Source organism: Prionailurus bengalensis, chromosome E1, assembly GCF_016509475.1.
Source record: "Prionailurus bengalensis isolate Pbe53 chromosome E1, Fcat_Pben_1.1_paternal_pri, whole genome shotgun sequence".
Lineage (NCBI taxonomy): Eukaryota > Metazoa > Chordata > Mammalia > Carnivora > Felidae > Prionailurus > Prionailurus bengalensis.
The window spans coordinates 45410636-45427275 of NC_057347.1; the positions used below are offsets into that span (position 1 = coordinate 45410636).

Sequence of the window (16640 nt, forward strand, 5' to 3'; positions counted from 1 at the left end):
TTCTTGTTTCTTGAGATAGGCCTGGATGGCAATGTATTTTCCTCTCAGGACTGCCTTTGCTGCGTCCCAAAGCGTTTGGATTGTTGTATTTTCATTTTTGTTTGTTTCCATATATTTTTTAATTTCTTCTCTAATTGCCTGGTTGACCCACTCATTCGTTAGTAGGGTGTTCTTTAACCTCCATGCTTTTGGAGGTTTTCCAGACTTTTTTCTGTGGTTGATTTCAAGCTTCATAGCATTGTGGTCTGAAAGTATGCATGGTATAATTTCAATTCTGGTAAACTTATGAAGGGCTGTTTTGTGACCCAGTATATGATCTATCTTGGAGAATGTTCCATGTGCACTCGAGAAGAAAGTATATTCTGTTGCTTTGGGATGCAGAGTTCTAAATATATCTGTCAAGTCCATCTGATCCAATGTCTCATTCAGGGCCCTTGTTTCTTTATTGACCGTGTGTCTAGATGATCTATCCATTTCTGTAAGTGGGGTGTTAAAGTCCCCTGCAATTACCACATTCTTATCGATAAGGTTGCTTATGTTTATGAGTAATTGTTTTATATATTTGGGGGCTCCGGTATTCGGCGCATAGACATTTATAATTGTTAGCTCTTCCTGATGGATAGACCCTGTAACTATTATATAATGTCCTTCTTTATCTCTTGTTACAGCCTTTAATTTAAAGTCTAGTTTGTCTGATATAAGTATGGCTACTCCAGCTTTCTTTTGGCTTCCAGTAGCATGGTAAATAGTTCTCCATCCCCTCACTCTCAATCTGAAGGTGTCCTCAGGTCTAAAATGAGTCTCTTGTAGACAGCAAATAGATGGGTCTTGTTTTTTTATCCATTCGGACACTCTATGTCTTTTGGTTGGCGCATTTAATCCATTTACATTCAGTGTTATTATAGAAAGATACGGGTTTAGAGTCATTGTGATGTCTGTACGTTTTATGCTTGTAGTGATGTCTCTGGTACTTTGTCTCACAGGGTCCCCCTTAGGATCTCTTGTAGGGCTGGTTTAGTGGTGACAAATTCCTTCAGTTTTTGTTTGTTTGGGAAGACCTTTATCTCTCCTTCTATTCTAAATGACAGACTTGCTGGATAAAGGAATCTCGGCTGCATATTTTTTCTGTCTAGCACCCTGAAAATCTCATGCCAATTCTTTCTGGCCTGCCAAGTTTCAAAAGAGAGATCAGTCACGAGTCTTATAGGTCTCCCTTTATATGTGAGGGCACGTTTACCCCTTGCTGCTTTCAGAATTTTCTCTTTATCCTTGTATTTTGCCAGTTTCACTATGATATGTCGTGCAGAAGATCGATTCAAGTTACGTCTGAAGGGAGTTCTCTGTGCCTCTTGGATTTCAATGCCTTTTTCCTTCCCCAGTTCAGGGAAGTTCTCAGCTGTTATTTCTTCAAGTACCCCTTCAGCACCTTTCCCTCTCTCTTCCTCCTCTGGGATACCAATTATGCGTATATTATTTCTTTTTAGTGTATCACTTAATTCTCTAATTTTCCCCTCATACTCCTGGATTTTTTTATCTCTCTTTTTCTCAGCTTCCTCTTTTTCCATAACTTTATCTTCTAGTTCACCTATTCTCTCCTCTGCCTCTTCAAGCCGAGCTGTGGTGGTTTCCATTTTGTTTTGCATTTCATTTAAAGCGTTTTTCAGCTCCTCGTGACTGTTCCTTAGTCCCTTGATCTCTGTAGCAAGAGATTCTCTGCTGTCCTGTATACTGTTTTCAAGCCCAGCGATTAATTTTATGACTATTATTCTAAATTCACTTTCTGTTATGTTATTTAAGTCCTTTTTGATCAGCTCATTAGCTGTTGTTATTTCCTGGAGATTCTTCTGAGGGGAATTCTTCTGCTTGGTCATTTTGGGTAGTCCCTGGTGTGGTGAGGACCTGCAGGGCACTTCCCCGGTGCTGTGGTGTATAACTGGAGTTGGTGGGCGGGGCCGCAATCAGACCTGATGTCTGCCCCCAGCCCACCGCTGGGGCCACAGTCAGACTGGTGTGTGCCTTCTCTTCCCCTCTCCTAGGGGCGGGATTCACTGTGGGGTGGCGTGGCCCGTCTGGGCTACTTGCACCCTGCCAGGCTTGTGATGCTGGGGATCTGGCGTATTAGCTGGGGTGGGTAGGCAAGGTGCACAGGGGCAGGAGGGGCAGGCTTAGCTCGCTTCTCCTTAGGTGATCCACTTCAGGAGGGGCCCTGTGGCAGCAGGAGGGAGTCAGATCTGCTGCCGGAGGTTTGGCTCCGCAGAAGCACAGAGTTGGGTGTTTGCGCAGAGCGAGCGAGCAATTTCCCTGGCAGGAACCGGTTCCCTTTGGGATTTTGGCTGGGGGATGGGCGGGGGAGGTGGCGCTGGCGAGCGCCCTTGTTCCCCACCAAACTGAGCTCTGTTGTCAGGGGGCTCAGCAGCTCTCCCTCCCTTTGTCCTCCAGCCTTCCCGCTTTCCGAGCAGAGCTGTTAACTTATGACCTCCCAGACGCTAAGTTGCGCTTGCTGTCGGAACACAGTCCGTCAGGCCCCTCCGCTTTTGCCAGCCAGACTCGGGGGCTCTGCTTGGCCGGCGAGCCGCCCCTCCGCCCCGGCTCCCTCCCGCCAGTCCGTGGAGCGCGCACCGCCTCGCCGCCCTTCCTACCCTCTTCCGCGGGCCTCTCGTCTGCGCTTGGCTGCGGCGACTCCGTTCTGCTAATCCTCTGGCGGTTTTCTGGGTTATTTAGGCAGGTGTAGATGGAATCTAAGTGATCAGCAGGACGCGCGGTGAGCCCAGCATCCTCCTACGCCGCCATCTTCCCCTCCCCTCCCTACTAACTTTTAAATTAACTTTTCTCAAGGTGTTTTGCATCACAGATTCTAAAGACTTAGCCTGTAAATGTGGTGCTTAGATCCATAAGTTAGATATCCAAAAGGAAAGTTTTTCTATTAACTGAAAACTATTTCAACTTACGGTTTTGAGGCAGTAAAATGCACTGGTTTAGAGTAAAATGCACTAGTGTAGACTACAGACCCTAGAGCCAGAGCAGCTGTGTTCACATATTAACTCTGTCACTTACTGTTTGTGTGAACTTGAGCAAATTACTTACCCATAAGTATAGTTAATTTCCTTATCTGTAAAATGGAGATTATAATATTACCTACACCATAGGAATGCTGCAAAGATGTATAGATTAAAATATGTGAAATAATCAAAACAATTATGCATGTGGTCCATAGTGCTATATAAATCTTAGCTACAATCATTATAATTTTTTGGAACCTTTAATGACTTTTTATCTATGAATGCTGTGGGTAAGGCTATCAGCCTTTTTAGAGTACTTTGCAAAGAGGATAAAATTACAGCTATACCCTGTACTCATTGGTTGTTTTTACAAGCAATCTGTTGTATATGCATAGATGCTAAGTTGTATGGGTTTTGGGTTTTGGTGTTTTTTAATGGAGGCGGTTTTTCACTGTGGTAAATAGCCCAGGCCCTGGGATCAGACAGGCTTGGATTCAGTTCTAGCTGTGCCACATATTAGCTGTGTAACTTTTATTACTTAATCTTCCTAATCCTCTGGTTCCTCATTTGTAAAATGAAGATAGTAATATTGCCTACTCCATAGGGTGTTTGTGATAATTAAATAAAATAATATACATAATTTACTTAGCTCAGCTTCTGGAACATCAGTTGTTAGGACTAATAACTTCTCTGTCACATGTATATAGTATTATAAACTTACTTCTGAAAATAAAGTTGGTTTTTACGTTTTATTTTCCTAAGCTGCATATAAGTTCCTGCAGCCCAATGTCCATGTGTTTTTCCTTATCTAGAAGTGATGCGTTACAATATTTGTGCTTATGAGACTTATGGGAAGTGTTGGTTAAAGTCTATTTATTTTCATTAAGAACCCTTGAGAATAGATCCTTGTATTAGTTATCTATTGCTGTATAACAAATTACCATAAAACTTAATAGCTTAAAAGAACAGCATTTACCATCTCACAGTTTCCATGGGTCAGGAATCTAGCTTCTCTGTGGCTCAGGGTCACTCACAAGCTGCAGTCAAGTTGACAGCCTGAGCTATAATCATCTCAAGGCTCAACAGAGGAAGGATCCTCTTTTGAGTTTATATATATGATTATTGGAAGGATTCGGTTTCCTGTGGGCTGTTGAACTGAGGGTCTCAGTTCCTCACTGACTTTTAGCAAAAGGTCGCCTTCAGTTCCTTTCCATGTGGATTCTCCATAGGACACCTTACAACATGGCAGCTTGCTTCATGAGAGCAAGCAAGCAAAAGGCAGAGTAAGTGCAAGCAAAATGAAAGGGACGAGCTTTTAGAGTATGATCTCAAAAGTGATGGAGCTTCTGGCTGGCTCACTTGGAAAAGCATGTGACTTTTGACTTCTGGGTTGTGAGCTCAAGCCCCACATGGATGTAGAGATTACTTAAATAAATAAAACTTTAAAAAAAGTGACATCCTATCACTTTTTGCCATATTCTGTTTGCTAGAAGCAAGTCACTAGGTCCAATCTATACTTAAGGGAGTAAGTTGGAATTTTGAGGAAAGCTGTTCAAATCAAGCAACAAATTTTTCTTCTTTTTTTCCCCCCTACATATTTTATATGTGCCATTCCATGGTCTGGAAGCATAAATCTTTCTCAGCCTCGCATTCCAATAGAAAATTTCCATATATTCCTGGTATCCTACCCTTTTAATATTCAGAAACTCTCTGCTGTCCTTCTTATAACTATCTACAGGTCTTTCCCTTGCTTTCTCTATACAGATTATTTACAGATTATAAATTACTAATCTGCACTATTAAGCAATTTATAACCAATGCTCTTATATCTTTAAGTTTACTGTAATGGATTTTGACTTTTATAGAAAAGTGTATTCAATGAAAGTAATTTATGCCACTTTCATGAGGCTTGGGCTTAGAAAAATCTGTCTCGTAGTGCCATATTAAGATTTTGATGCTGGGGCACCTAGGTCATGTGCTGACTTCAGCTCAGGTCATTATCTCACGGTTCATGAGTTTAAGCCCCACACTGGGCTCTGTGCTGACAGCTCAGAGCCTGGAGCCTGCTTTGGATCCTGTGTCTCTCTCTGCCCCTCCCCTGCTTGCGCTCTGTCTTGCTCTCTCAAAAATAAAATAAATGTTAAAAAAACTTTTTTTAATAAAAAAAAGATTCTGATGCTACAGCTTACATTTGCTGATTTATCTCTTAGTACTGATTTGTTTTTCTTGATCAACATAGAAAGAAGGAATAAAGAACAAAGATAACTTACCACCCCCCCTTTGAACTGTTCCTTTCTTTCCGACCACTATTCAAAAAATTTTTTCAAAGTATAACATTACTTCTCACCAATACATGGCCAGTATTTAAACATATTTGTACTTAAAAAGCACGCACAAATCATATACCTTATAGAAAATTACTATATCCACTTACCATCTTAAGCTATATTTACTATCTGAGAACAGATATCCTTACTTAGAACAGGATTTCCTGAATTGGAATCCAGGGAACTGAGATGTTAGTTTATGCTACATGCATGACGCTAAATTACAAGATCTATGGATGTGGGACTTGTCCACTTTTTTCATCACTGTATCCCTAGTGCTCAGACCAATAACTGCTATCTAAAACTCAACAAATACTAAATGAACCAATGGTCAACTATAAAATGATAGCAACTACTAAAAATTGGGACATTTTGCAAACAAGGAAAATACCAGAATAAAAAGTAGAGGCAAATACTAGAGATAAGTAATAGTAGATATCAAGGACAGAAAATCAGGAGTATATGAAACATACGCAAATTCTCCTAAGAGCTCCTGTGTCAGATAACACCTACACACCACCCAAAACATTCAGCAGATTATTTGGAAACCATTAGAATGATGTAAGGAACAATTTGTGCTATAAGCATATCTTTTGGCATTAGACAGACGAGTCCTTGAAGGAAGGGCAGCTACTGCAAACACATAGCTTCAGTACCACCAGTAAGGCTGGATTCCTGACCCCTTGTTCTTCAATTTCTCAGGGAGATGAAAAGAAAATACCACATTCGAACAACTGAAGAAAGTATTAAATTCTTGTGATGCGCACCCCCAAAAAATTCTAATAAGAGCTAACCCAGGAGAGTCAATTCTAGACCATTCCCCTACTTTCTTCCCTAGCACTTCAGCTTTACATCTCACATCATCAGACTGTACCAGTCACTGCCCTTCCTTGATGCAGCTTCTGTACACTCTGAGATCCTACCAGTCTTTAAAGATTTTAGCTACTAGTTCACCAGAATTCCTGCTTTCCTACCCATTTTATCTTACCTGCTACTTTTCATATAACTATCTGTAGGTCTTTCCCAGTCTATACTGACTATTACAGTACAGTGAAATCTTCCTAGAATGGTGCTTTTCTCTTTAAGCCCTACATGATTAGATGATGCTGTTTTTGTGTTCAGTTTCTAGAATAAAATCCCAGTTTGGAAGCCAGCAGGGGAGTAAATTTGTTATTTAGACAAATATGAGTTTTGAGGATAATACTTTTCCTTACTGTGACCAGTATATAAATACCTAGCTTTCCACATTAGAATAAATTGTGCTATGGATGAGGAAATCCAGGCCAGTAGGGGAATAATATGGAAATACCACATTATAGAAGTAACGTTTCTTTACCATAATTTGTATCTCAAGTGTATGTCTATTCAAAGCAGACATTAGAAACCTCAGTTAAAAACCCAAAGGAACACTCTGTGAGAAACATCAGTCTTAGAGATTTCAGTGAAGCATTCAAGATTCTTGAGCTTGTCAAATACTGCTTTTTATCCCAGCCAAATAGTCATCACCATACATCAATATACACATAGTACTTCTTGTACACTGGAGGCAGTTGTGTAGGCAAGGAAATACTACTGTAAGTGTTTCCAGCAATGAGTACTTTCTGTCTCTATATGTCCTATCTCTGCAGTGATTCCCACTTGAGTGGGAGAGAATCAGAAGTAGAGTGTTGTGATAGAAGATTATTAGCATTTAAAAGCCTGTTTTCTTAGCTAAGTGCCAGACTGATGAATTACTATGTAGAGGCCCTAATCTTTTAAAAATTTAATCCCTAAATAGCAAAAGAGAGAACAACTATGTTTGTGTATGTGTGGGCGACTTTTTGCCCATTTATTTATGTCTAAAATTATTAGTAGAAAGACTACAGGATTATTAAATATTAGATAAATTTACTTATTGTTTTTTAGGAAGCATATTTTTAAAAAATTTTTCCAGCTTTTTGAGATATAATTGATGTATATAATATTATATAAGTTAAAGGTATGTAATATGCATGATTTAATATATGTATATATTGCAAAATGATTACCAATGAAGTTTGTAGACCGTCTCTCCAGTAAATTGCACCTACATAAAAAATTTTGCATGATACCTAGGTTTTCAAAAAATTAATAAAACCTTTAGGTCTGTTGCCTTAGGTAATAATTTTATCTGAAAACTGGTCTGAACAAACCAAAATTAACAAGAAAGGCTGGAGTAGAGTGTTCTACCGAAGTTGCATTATTGCTTACTCCCATTTCATACCCTCAAGCAAGGCATCTAAATATTCCCCTCTGCAACTGGAGAGATTCCCTAAAAGTTGATTCTTTAACTTAGGCTCTAGGTGAGTTAAAGAAGGCAGTAATTTGAAAGAGAAGGAAGGGTTAAGTAGGAGAGATTCACCACTTTTAAGAGATGGGTCGAGTAATTAAAGATTCTTTGGATTCTTATGTATCTTCCCCAACTTAGGCTATTTTTCCTCAATTGAGGATTGACAGTGACCTGTGTCATTGATAGCCTCACATGGATCTAGTTTTCCCATCTATCTCCTGGACCATTCCTCCCTACTTTTCTGTCCTCTGGTCCATACTGAGAGGTAGTCCTTAGAACTATGGAAAACTTAGACCTTCATCCTAACCTCTAACTTCTATTTAACCTTAAAATAGTAGACAACTTTTTCTAGACAATTGTTCAAAAACCTGCTTGGCAAGCATATTTTTAAAAATTAAGGTGAAAATGCCCTCACATTGGCTGTACACTCTGCAGTTCAATACACTTTATCATTTCCTACTACCATTAACCCAGCCATGACAGATCTATCAAAACTGCTTTTATCTCGAAAGTATTTGAATTTACAGCCTTGACTATGGGCTACCGGGAGTCGTTACTTTCTTTAGGAAGTAGCAAAGAGGCACTGGAGGATGGAAGAATGAAAATTTCCTGTCCTCTCTCCCTATTAAAACATACAGTTTCAGGGGATTCATAGTTTCCCAAAAGAGCAGGTAGCAGAGGACCTTGGATCAAGAGTTCCCGATTTAGCGCTCGCTTTGGCAGCACATGTACTTTTAAAATTGGAATGATATAGAGATTAGCAAGGCCCCTGTGCAAGGATGATGTGCAAATTCGTGAAGCACTCCATATTTTTAAAAAGAAAAAAAAGAGAGTTCCTGATTTCGATCATTTTTTAGCTTACATCTGCTACCGTTTGGAATATCATTTGTTATTAGCTGCTGGGGCTAGCTATGAAAGGAGAAAACATTATGTATGACTGAACAGTAGAAACATGAAGTTACTTTGAAAAGAACTAAGGGAGACTTTCTTCAACCAATAACTTCTAGTGGTGTTAGGGAAATATTGGCCATCTCCAACACTGTGATCATCCGATGACTCATTCTTGTAGCTCTTCCACTGCTGTCTCCTTCCTCCATCCCCACGAATCATTGTCCCACAGACACTAGCTAGCTCTTTTCTACCGCAGTTGTACAAGGCTCTGTTAAGAATGATCTTACGAGATGAACTACAGTACTGTAACCCAGTCACCTTTTGCCACGATTACTTTTGCTTATTATTTCTAATAATTCTTTTGTCTTTTCATACCCCTAATTATTTTAATTTGAAAATATTTGTAGAAATTACCTAAAGATAGGACAGTGCTTCCCCCTGCCCCCCTTTGAGAAAAGATTTGTATTTGCTTCTGCCACCTGGGGCCATTTTGATCCAAGTTCAGAGTTGGTATTCTGGGCTAATCAAATGACACAAGTCAGAATTGCAAGGTCTAGTTTACTTCTGGTTTATCTTTACTCCCAGAGTACGGTTAAGGGTTCCAGCCCAAAGCGTAGGGTGCTTTACTAGATTTCCCACTCTTGGCAGAGCTTAGACTTCAGTTTTGTTCCTATGACCTTATGAGACGGCCAGAAGCACAGCTTAGCTGTTCAATCATTTTTTCCCTGTTAACTAATGCCCCTGGCGTTCAAGTGGCCATCCATGCTGGGCAGAGATCTCCCTTCTGGATTTCCGTCTTCTTCCTGGTTTTGTCTTTTGATTTATTACCATCTTCTTAGGTCTTTAATGCTTTTAAAAAGATTTTTAAGGTGTATTTTGTCCAGTTTTTATTGGTTGTCATCAGCTAGAGGGTCTCCAGTTACTGAAAGGTCCCTGCCACCACCATTTCCTTTGGGGGGAAAATTCTAGCATTTTTATTTTTAGATTGCATACACATTGTAAAGTGTATAAACAAAACATCTTTTTCATTCTGTGCTCTCCATGGGAACAGACTATACACTAAAACAGTCTTAGAACACTACCTCTTTGAATAAACCAATCTCCTTAAATTCTGGGAGCTGTATAATAAGAAATTGAAGCTGTGGGGCACCTGGGTGGCCCAGTTGGTTAAGTGGCTGACTTCGGCTCAGGTCATGATCTCACAGTTCCTGGATTCGAGCCCCATCTCGGGCTCTGCACTGACAGCTCAGAGCCTGGAGCCTGCTTTAGATTCTGTTTTCTGTTATCTTGTCTCTCTCTTGCTCGCTCTCTCGCTCTCTTCTCTCCCCCCCCCACTTGTGTTTTTTTTCTCTCTCTCTCTCAAAAATAAATATTAAAAAAAAGAAATTGAGGGGCGCCTGGGTGGCGCAGTCGGTTAAGCGTCCGACTTCAGCCAGGTCACGATCTCGCGGTCCGGGAGTTCGAGCCCCGCGTCAGGCTCTGGGCTGATGGCTCGGAGCCTGGAGCCTGTTTCCGATTCTGTGTCTCCCTCTCTCTCTGCCCCTCCCCCGTTCATGCTCTGTCTCTCTCTGTCCCAAAAATAAAATAAAAAACGTTGAAAAAAAAATTAAAAAAAAAAAAAAGAAATTGAAATGGTATTGTTAGCTACACCTAGGTGATTACTTGAAATACAAAGAAGTTCTCGTTTCAATCAGGCTTTTAGAGTTAATTCATGGTCCATCTCTTTGGGCAAGTTGTCTCCTGTTTGGACTTGGAAACTAAATCTCTGATTTGTATTTTGCATCAGACTTTGCAAGTTTTGCCTATTGTGATTATGATATTACCCATGATACAAAATTGTTGAAAGCTTGCCTTTCTGTTCCTGATCTCCATCTGGCCTCATTTGACCTGTTACCATTAGCTTGGAGAGGAAAAATGTCTGTTTTATCCAGCCACACATCTCAAATGTATTTCATAGATCATTGAGATAAGTTCAGCATTATTATGTTTTCTGCTTCGATCTTAACTTCTGTAGTAGCCATAAAAGTTCAATTATAAATGTGAGTAGATGAAACTGATATTTCTGTTGTTGCCAGAAAAAAAAAATAGGGAATAGGAATCATCGTGCAAAATGATTAGAGAATTTCTTTTCATGTTTGAAGAGAATTGTGAGGCACAAGCTTACTACAGTCTGGCTCTCTGTTGCTTGGCTCTGTTGCAAACCAATTTAAAAGGAGTGTTCTTATCTGCTGGTTAATGTTTTATTAAAACATTAGATATCAAAAGCCACACAGTACATTTTGCATTTACCACAAAATGACTAGTGTATGTATTAAAGACTTACTCTTCTACTAATCCATGTAAATCATCTTTGGCTACAGTAGAACAGAAGGCTACCCTTAAAATCTAAACATATTTGTTTTATAGAAGTAATTTTTCTATTTATAAGTCTTAAAGAACATTGGTTAGAATTCATTTATGTACAAGTAAAATTTCAATTACAGTCAAGGGCATAAAATATGGATGCTATTTTCTGGTATCTTAACAGAATAATGATGCTGATTTTCTTAGTTAAAATTGTATACATTGAGTTCTCTAATACAACAAATGCCTTATCTGGTTCCTAACCAAGTAACATTTTTTATAATGACACGGATGATATGTTGTTTGCCCTAGAGAAAAGAAAAAGTTAAACTATGGATGGATCATAGTGGCATTTTTTCCATTGAGAGCTTTTGATTGACAATTATTCCTCAAACGTTTCTTCTCAAATATCCAATCAAGTAAAAATAAACACTAACATTATCAAAAACACCCATCTGAACAATTTAATGCATTTTCTGCCTTATGCTTACCACTGTATCCACAGTACTTATTGTAGTAAATGACTAGTACATAGTAAATGTTCATTTAGTGTGTATTGAGTGAATGAAATGAACCCAAAAAGCCTGAGGAAGGCAAAATGAAATAATTTAATATGTTATAAATATGTATCAATGACATAGATTTCTCTCTACTAAGAATATATCTTTTTGCTTTCTAATTTACTACAAAGGCGTTCAGAAGCTTGAATAACCAGAGCTATATAATAAAACTGGAGCTCAGTTTTGGGAGAATGTGGCAAAGCCACGTGCTGGCTTCAACACTTACTGTGACAAATAACAGCCCTGCTTTTAACAGACACCCATTTTCTAATATTCATCAGAAAATAAAAAAATTAGGTAATCATTTAAGAACTAAAATGAAAATATAACCAGGTTTGCTTTGGCATTTGGGCCAAGCTAATCATAGGTTTTATAACTCTGTTACAGAGAAAGAATGGGTTTCTTTATTTGATTAAATGTGGTACAAATTTCTGAGTTTTGAAATAGATGAGAACAAGCAGTTTATAATTAACGGATCGTAAAGGAAAATGTAAACAGCTTGATGTGAAAATGCCAAGAGAATGCTGAGAATTTAGAGAGTCTATAGACTGAGACCCTGTGTAGCCTGCCATGTTAGGGATGCAGATTAGGGGTTTGGATACATTAGCTGTTAGACATTCGTTTCTTGACACAATTTTAGTCATTGTCTAATCCCTCTGCGGTTTGGCTACTTTAAATAGAAGACATTATTTTGCAAATATAAAGTGTAAACCATCTCTGAAAGAATTGGTATCATCAAGAAAAATAAGGACCAAAATGTTCAGCACTTTCTTGTTTACAGCATCCTATTTCTTGCCTGCATTATATTTCTGATATAATTTACTACGATTTAATTAATTGATCTTCTGTTTTACTTCTTGAGACTATAACCTCCTTAAGAATAGGGGCTGTACCCCTTATTCATAAAGGTACATGTAACACCGGAGACAGCACTGGACACGCAAAAAGTAAATATTTAATGAATGCTTAATGACTTAATGAAAGCTATATTTATATTTATTGTCTGTTATCAGATAACGCAGGATGCTATTAAAGATAAAAATAAATAAAATAACCATATAAACAATTTGTATTCAGCAATCATATATTTCCTGACAAAATAATGAAGTAGTTGAGAACATAGGCTCAGGAGCCATACAGCCGCTGAACTTCAGTATTAACGGTCATTTACCTAACTCTGTAACCATGGACAAGCAAGAACTCAGTCTTTGTGTGCCTCACTTTTACTATCTGTAAATAGGGAATGTTGTTAAGGTTAAATGATTTAATACATGTAAAGCACTTAGAAAAGTACGAGACACTAATATCCCAGTAAGTGTTAGCTATTGTTGTTATTACTAGTAGTACTACTATCAATATTATTATTCCAGAAATAAATTTAAAATGCTCTTCTAAACATTAAATATAGTGCATTTAATCCGTTTTGAACTTAGAGCTCTGTATTTTGTTGAACTAGTAAATCACATAGAATTTAAATTTGAAAACTGTTCCCTCTGCTCTTTTTCCCTAACTCCACTGTTAGAGAACCAACTTCATCCACTATAAGAATTTTGGGTATAACCTCCTCCAAGAGATCTTCCCTCCTTTTCCTGCCTCCATCCTGCCAAGACAAATTTAATTGTTTCTTTCTCTGTGTTCTCTAGTACTTCCTTTAATTTATAAAATATTTCTTATATGCATTGGCTTCTCTCAAGTTGTATGTCTTTGCTCTGCTTTAAGTTGTTAACTGGTACAAGAGGAGTGGCCAAGTAATTTCTAATTTTGTACTAAATTTTGAAATACGTATAGCATTCTTTTTCATAATTCTAGACTTGTTTCTTGAAGGAAAAAAACCCAGATATTGTGCATACTGCTTCATTCTCAAACCTAGTTTCCGTAAAACATTTTCTGAAATTTCTAAAAATTGAAATAGAAATACAGAAAGGTACACCAATCATAATTATGTAGTCTCAACGAAATTCTATGAAGTGTACACACCCATATAACCACAACCTAAATCAAGATAATAGAACATTCCTGGCACTTCAGAAGTTTTCCTCGTGCTTCCCTCACATCATTATCCACTCTTTAGAAGTATAACCACAATTATGAGTACCATTCTCAGTTATTTCCTTTCCCCATTTTCACACTTTGTACAAATGAAATCATTTAGTGTGTATTCTTTTGAATCTCTCTTCTTTTGTTCAGTAGTATATTTGTGAGATTGTTTTTTATTGATCTCATATTTCATTGTGTATCTACTCTTAATGGACATTTTCAGTTTGGGCTATTATGAACAATTCTCCTATTAATATTTGTTTGCATGCATTTTGACGCACCTATGTATATAATTTTCCTTTTGGTATATACCTAGTAGTGGACCTGGTAGAGTTTCAGAATGTTCAGCTTAAATTTTTTTCCAAACCTTAAAGCTGCCAATTTACATTCCTACCAGCACAGCAGTATTTAAGTATTCTTTTACCCCATATTGTCAGGGTGTTTGTTAGTTAGTTAGTTTGTTTGTTTTGTGTGCTCTCTGCACTGCACATATGCAATTGTGCAGAATCATTGTGATTTTGGTGTTCATCTCCCAATGTTAATATGCTTTTCATATGCTTATTGGTCATTTGGACATCATCTTTTGTAAATGCCTATAGATTTTTTTTGTTTACCTTTTAGTTGGATTGTCTTTTTTTTCCTTAGTGATTTGTATGGATTCTTTATATATTCTAGAAAGAAGCCCTTTGTTGGATATATAAATTAAAGATACCCTTTCCTACTCTGTGGCTTACCTTTTTACCATCTTAATGGTGTCTTTGGTGAAAAGAAGTTTTTCTTATTAATAAACTTCACAAAAAACCAATGGTTAGTGCTTTTTGTGTCCTATTTAAAAAAATCTTTGCCAAGTCCTAGGTCATGAAGATCTTCTATTAGGTTGTCTTCTAGAAAATTCATTGTTTTACCTTTTATATTTGGGTCCATAATCTAACTGGAATTGATTTTTATATATGGTATGAGGTAAGGGCAGGTTTTATTTTTATTCTTATCATATTGATCCATCATCATTTACTGAAAATACCATTCTGTTACTAAACTATGACATTGGCACCCTTGTCCTAAATAAGGTGAATTATGTATGTATAGATATGCTTCTGGATTCTTTATTCTGTTCCATTGGTGTTTTTATCTATGCTTGTGTCAGTCATACTCTGTCATAGTGCTTTAGCATTATATTAAATCTTGATATTAAGTAATAGAGGTCTTTCTTCTTCAAGTTTTCTTTACTATTAATGGACCTTTCCATTTCCATGTAAGTTGAAGAATCTTTTAGTCCTTAGGGTGCTGTATTCTTCATTCAGTGTTCTCGGAACAAAACCTAATGCATAAATGTACTCCTCCCAAATGGTCAAAGTGAAACAAGAGCTGTAAATTTAAATAGTCTTGGGGTGCCTGGGTGGCTCAGTCGGTTAAGTGTCCGACTTTAGTTCAGGTCATGATCTCATGGTCCGTGAGTTCGAGCCTCGCATCGGGCTCTGTGCTGACAGCTCAGAGCCTGGAGCCTGCTTCGGATTCTGTATCTCCTTCTCTCTCTGCCCCTCCCCTGCTCACACTCTGTCTCTCTCTTTCAAAAATAATTAAACATTAAAAAAAAATTTTTTAATAAATAAAGTAGTCTTAATCAACAGAATGTATGAATGCTGTATCATTTATTTTGTGTAAAATGCTGTATCATTTATTTTGTGATCACCTTCTTTTGTTTATCACATTCCAAACTCATTATTAAAGAAGCCGCAGTAGAATTCTGCCCAAGGAAAATACTTTGTTTAGGGACATACCTTAATTGAGCACATTTGGTTACGAAGATGGTGCCCTCTTCACTCTTCACATTGCCTGGATGGTCATGGATGAGACAAAAATATGGGTAAAACATTTAGTATGAAAATGTAAGATGAATTTTTATAGCAAATATTTGGTATGAGGATTTAAGAGGAATTTTGAGAGTGACGAGAGCAAGTACCCAGGGTAGACGGGTGGTAGGGAGTGATGCCAGCAACATGGTAAGGGACTGGAATCAAGGATGATAGTGTAACCTGGGGTTAAGAGTTTGAGTTCCGGATCCAGGTCGCCTAGGCAGCCACTAACTAGCCATATGAATCTGAGTAAGTTACTTATTCTTTCTATGCTTCACTTTCCTTATTTGTAAAATAGGGGTAAGAGTGCCTACCCTCATAAGGTGGTTATGATAATTAAATGATTTAATATACATTGTGAAATACTTAGAAATAGTACCTGGCATATAGTTAATCTTCATATGTGCTAGCTGTTATAATTAATAAAAGATAATGTGTGAAAAATGTGAGAGGTATCATATTTTTATTTACTTTGTTCTGTGCCTTGATATATTTCCCACCCTTGACATACACAGTGTATCCCCAGTAAAGTCCTGTCTGGGCACCAGCATATGACAAAGGCATAATGGAGACTGAAAAGATTATTAGGATCTAGTAGTGCAGAGAACAAACCCCACCCTCATAAAGGAAACAGTCTAAAGAAAGACTAAAAATTCATTGTAAGCCAGATATTGAAGTAATTCTAAGAATCCTCAGAAATAACAGATTGGACACTTGTTTACCTACTGACTCTGTGTTGGTAGTACATCCAGTTTGACAAATTTCATTATTTTGTGAATGTTTATTTGAGAGAGAGAGCAAGAGAGTGCACAAGTAGGAGAGGGAGAGAGGGAGAGGGAAACACAGAATCCAAAGCAGGCTCCAGGCTCTGAGCTGTCAGCACAGAGCTGGACGCAGGGCTCAAACCCACAAACACGAGATCATGACCTGAGCCAAAGTCGGACGCTTAACTGACTGAGCCACCCAGGCACCCCCAGTTTGACAGATTTTAAAGGGTGGAGTTATTCTAGCTGTTTCAAGGTTTCTCAACCTCGGTAGTTGACTGTTGTGGCTAGATAATCCTTTGTTCTATTGAGCTGTCTTGTATAGTGTAGTATGTTTAGCAGAACTCCTGGCCTCTATCTACTAGAGCTTATGTTCACACAAAACCTTCTACATGAATGTTCATAGTAGCTTTATTCAAAATATCCAGGAACTGAGGGGCTCCTAGGTGGCTCAATCGGTTGAGCGTCCGACTTTGGCTCAGGTCATGATGTCGCTGTTCGTGGGTTCGAGCCCCATGTCAGGCTCTGTGCTGACAGCTCAGAGCCTGGAGCCTGCTT

At 38.2% G+C, this 16640-nt stretch overlaps 1 protein-coding gene and 1 non-coding gene across 8 annotated transcripts in view; both read left to right on the forward strand.

Annotated features, from left to right (window-relative positions):
* The window catches only part of TANC2 (tetratricopeptide repeat, ankyrin repeat and coiled-coil containing 2), a 384022-nt gene that overhangs the window by 209724 nt on the left and 157658 nt on the right, over window positions 1–16640 (forward strand). The window lies entirely within an intron of this gene.
* On the forward strand, window positions 8342–8448 carry LOC122486194. The gene has a single exon (XR_006298051.1). It is a non-coding gene; the product is annotated as a U6 spliceosomal RNA (small nuclear RNA).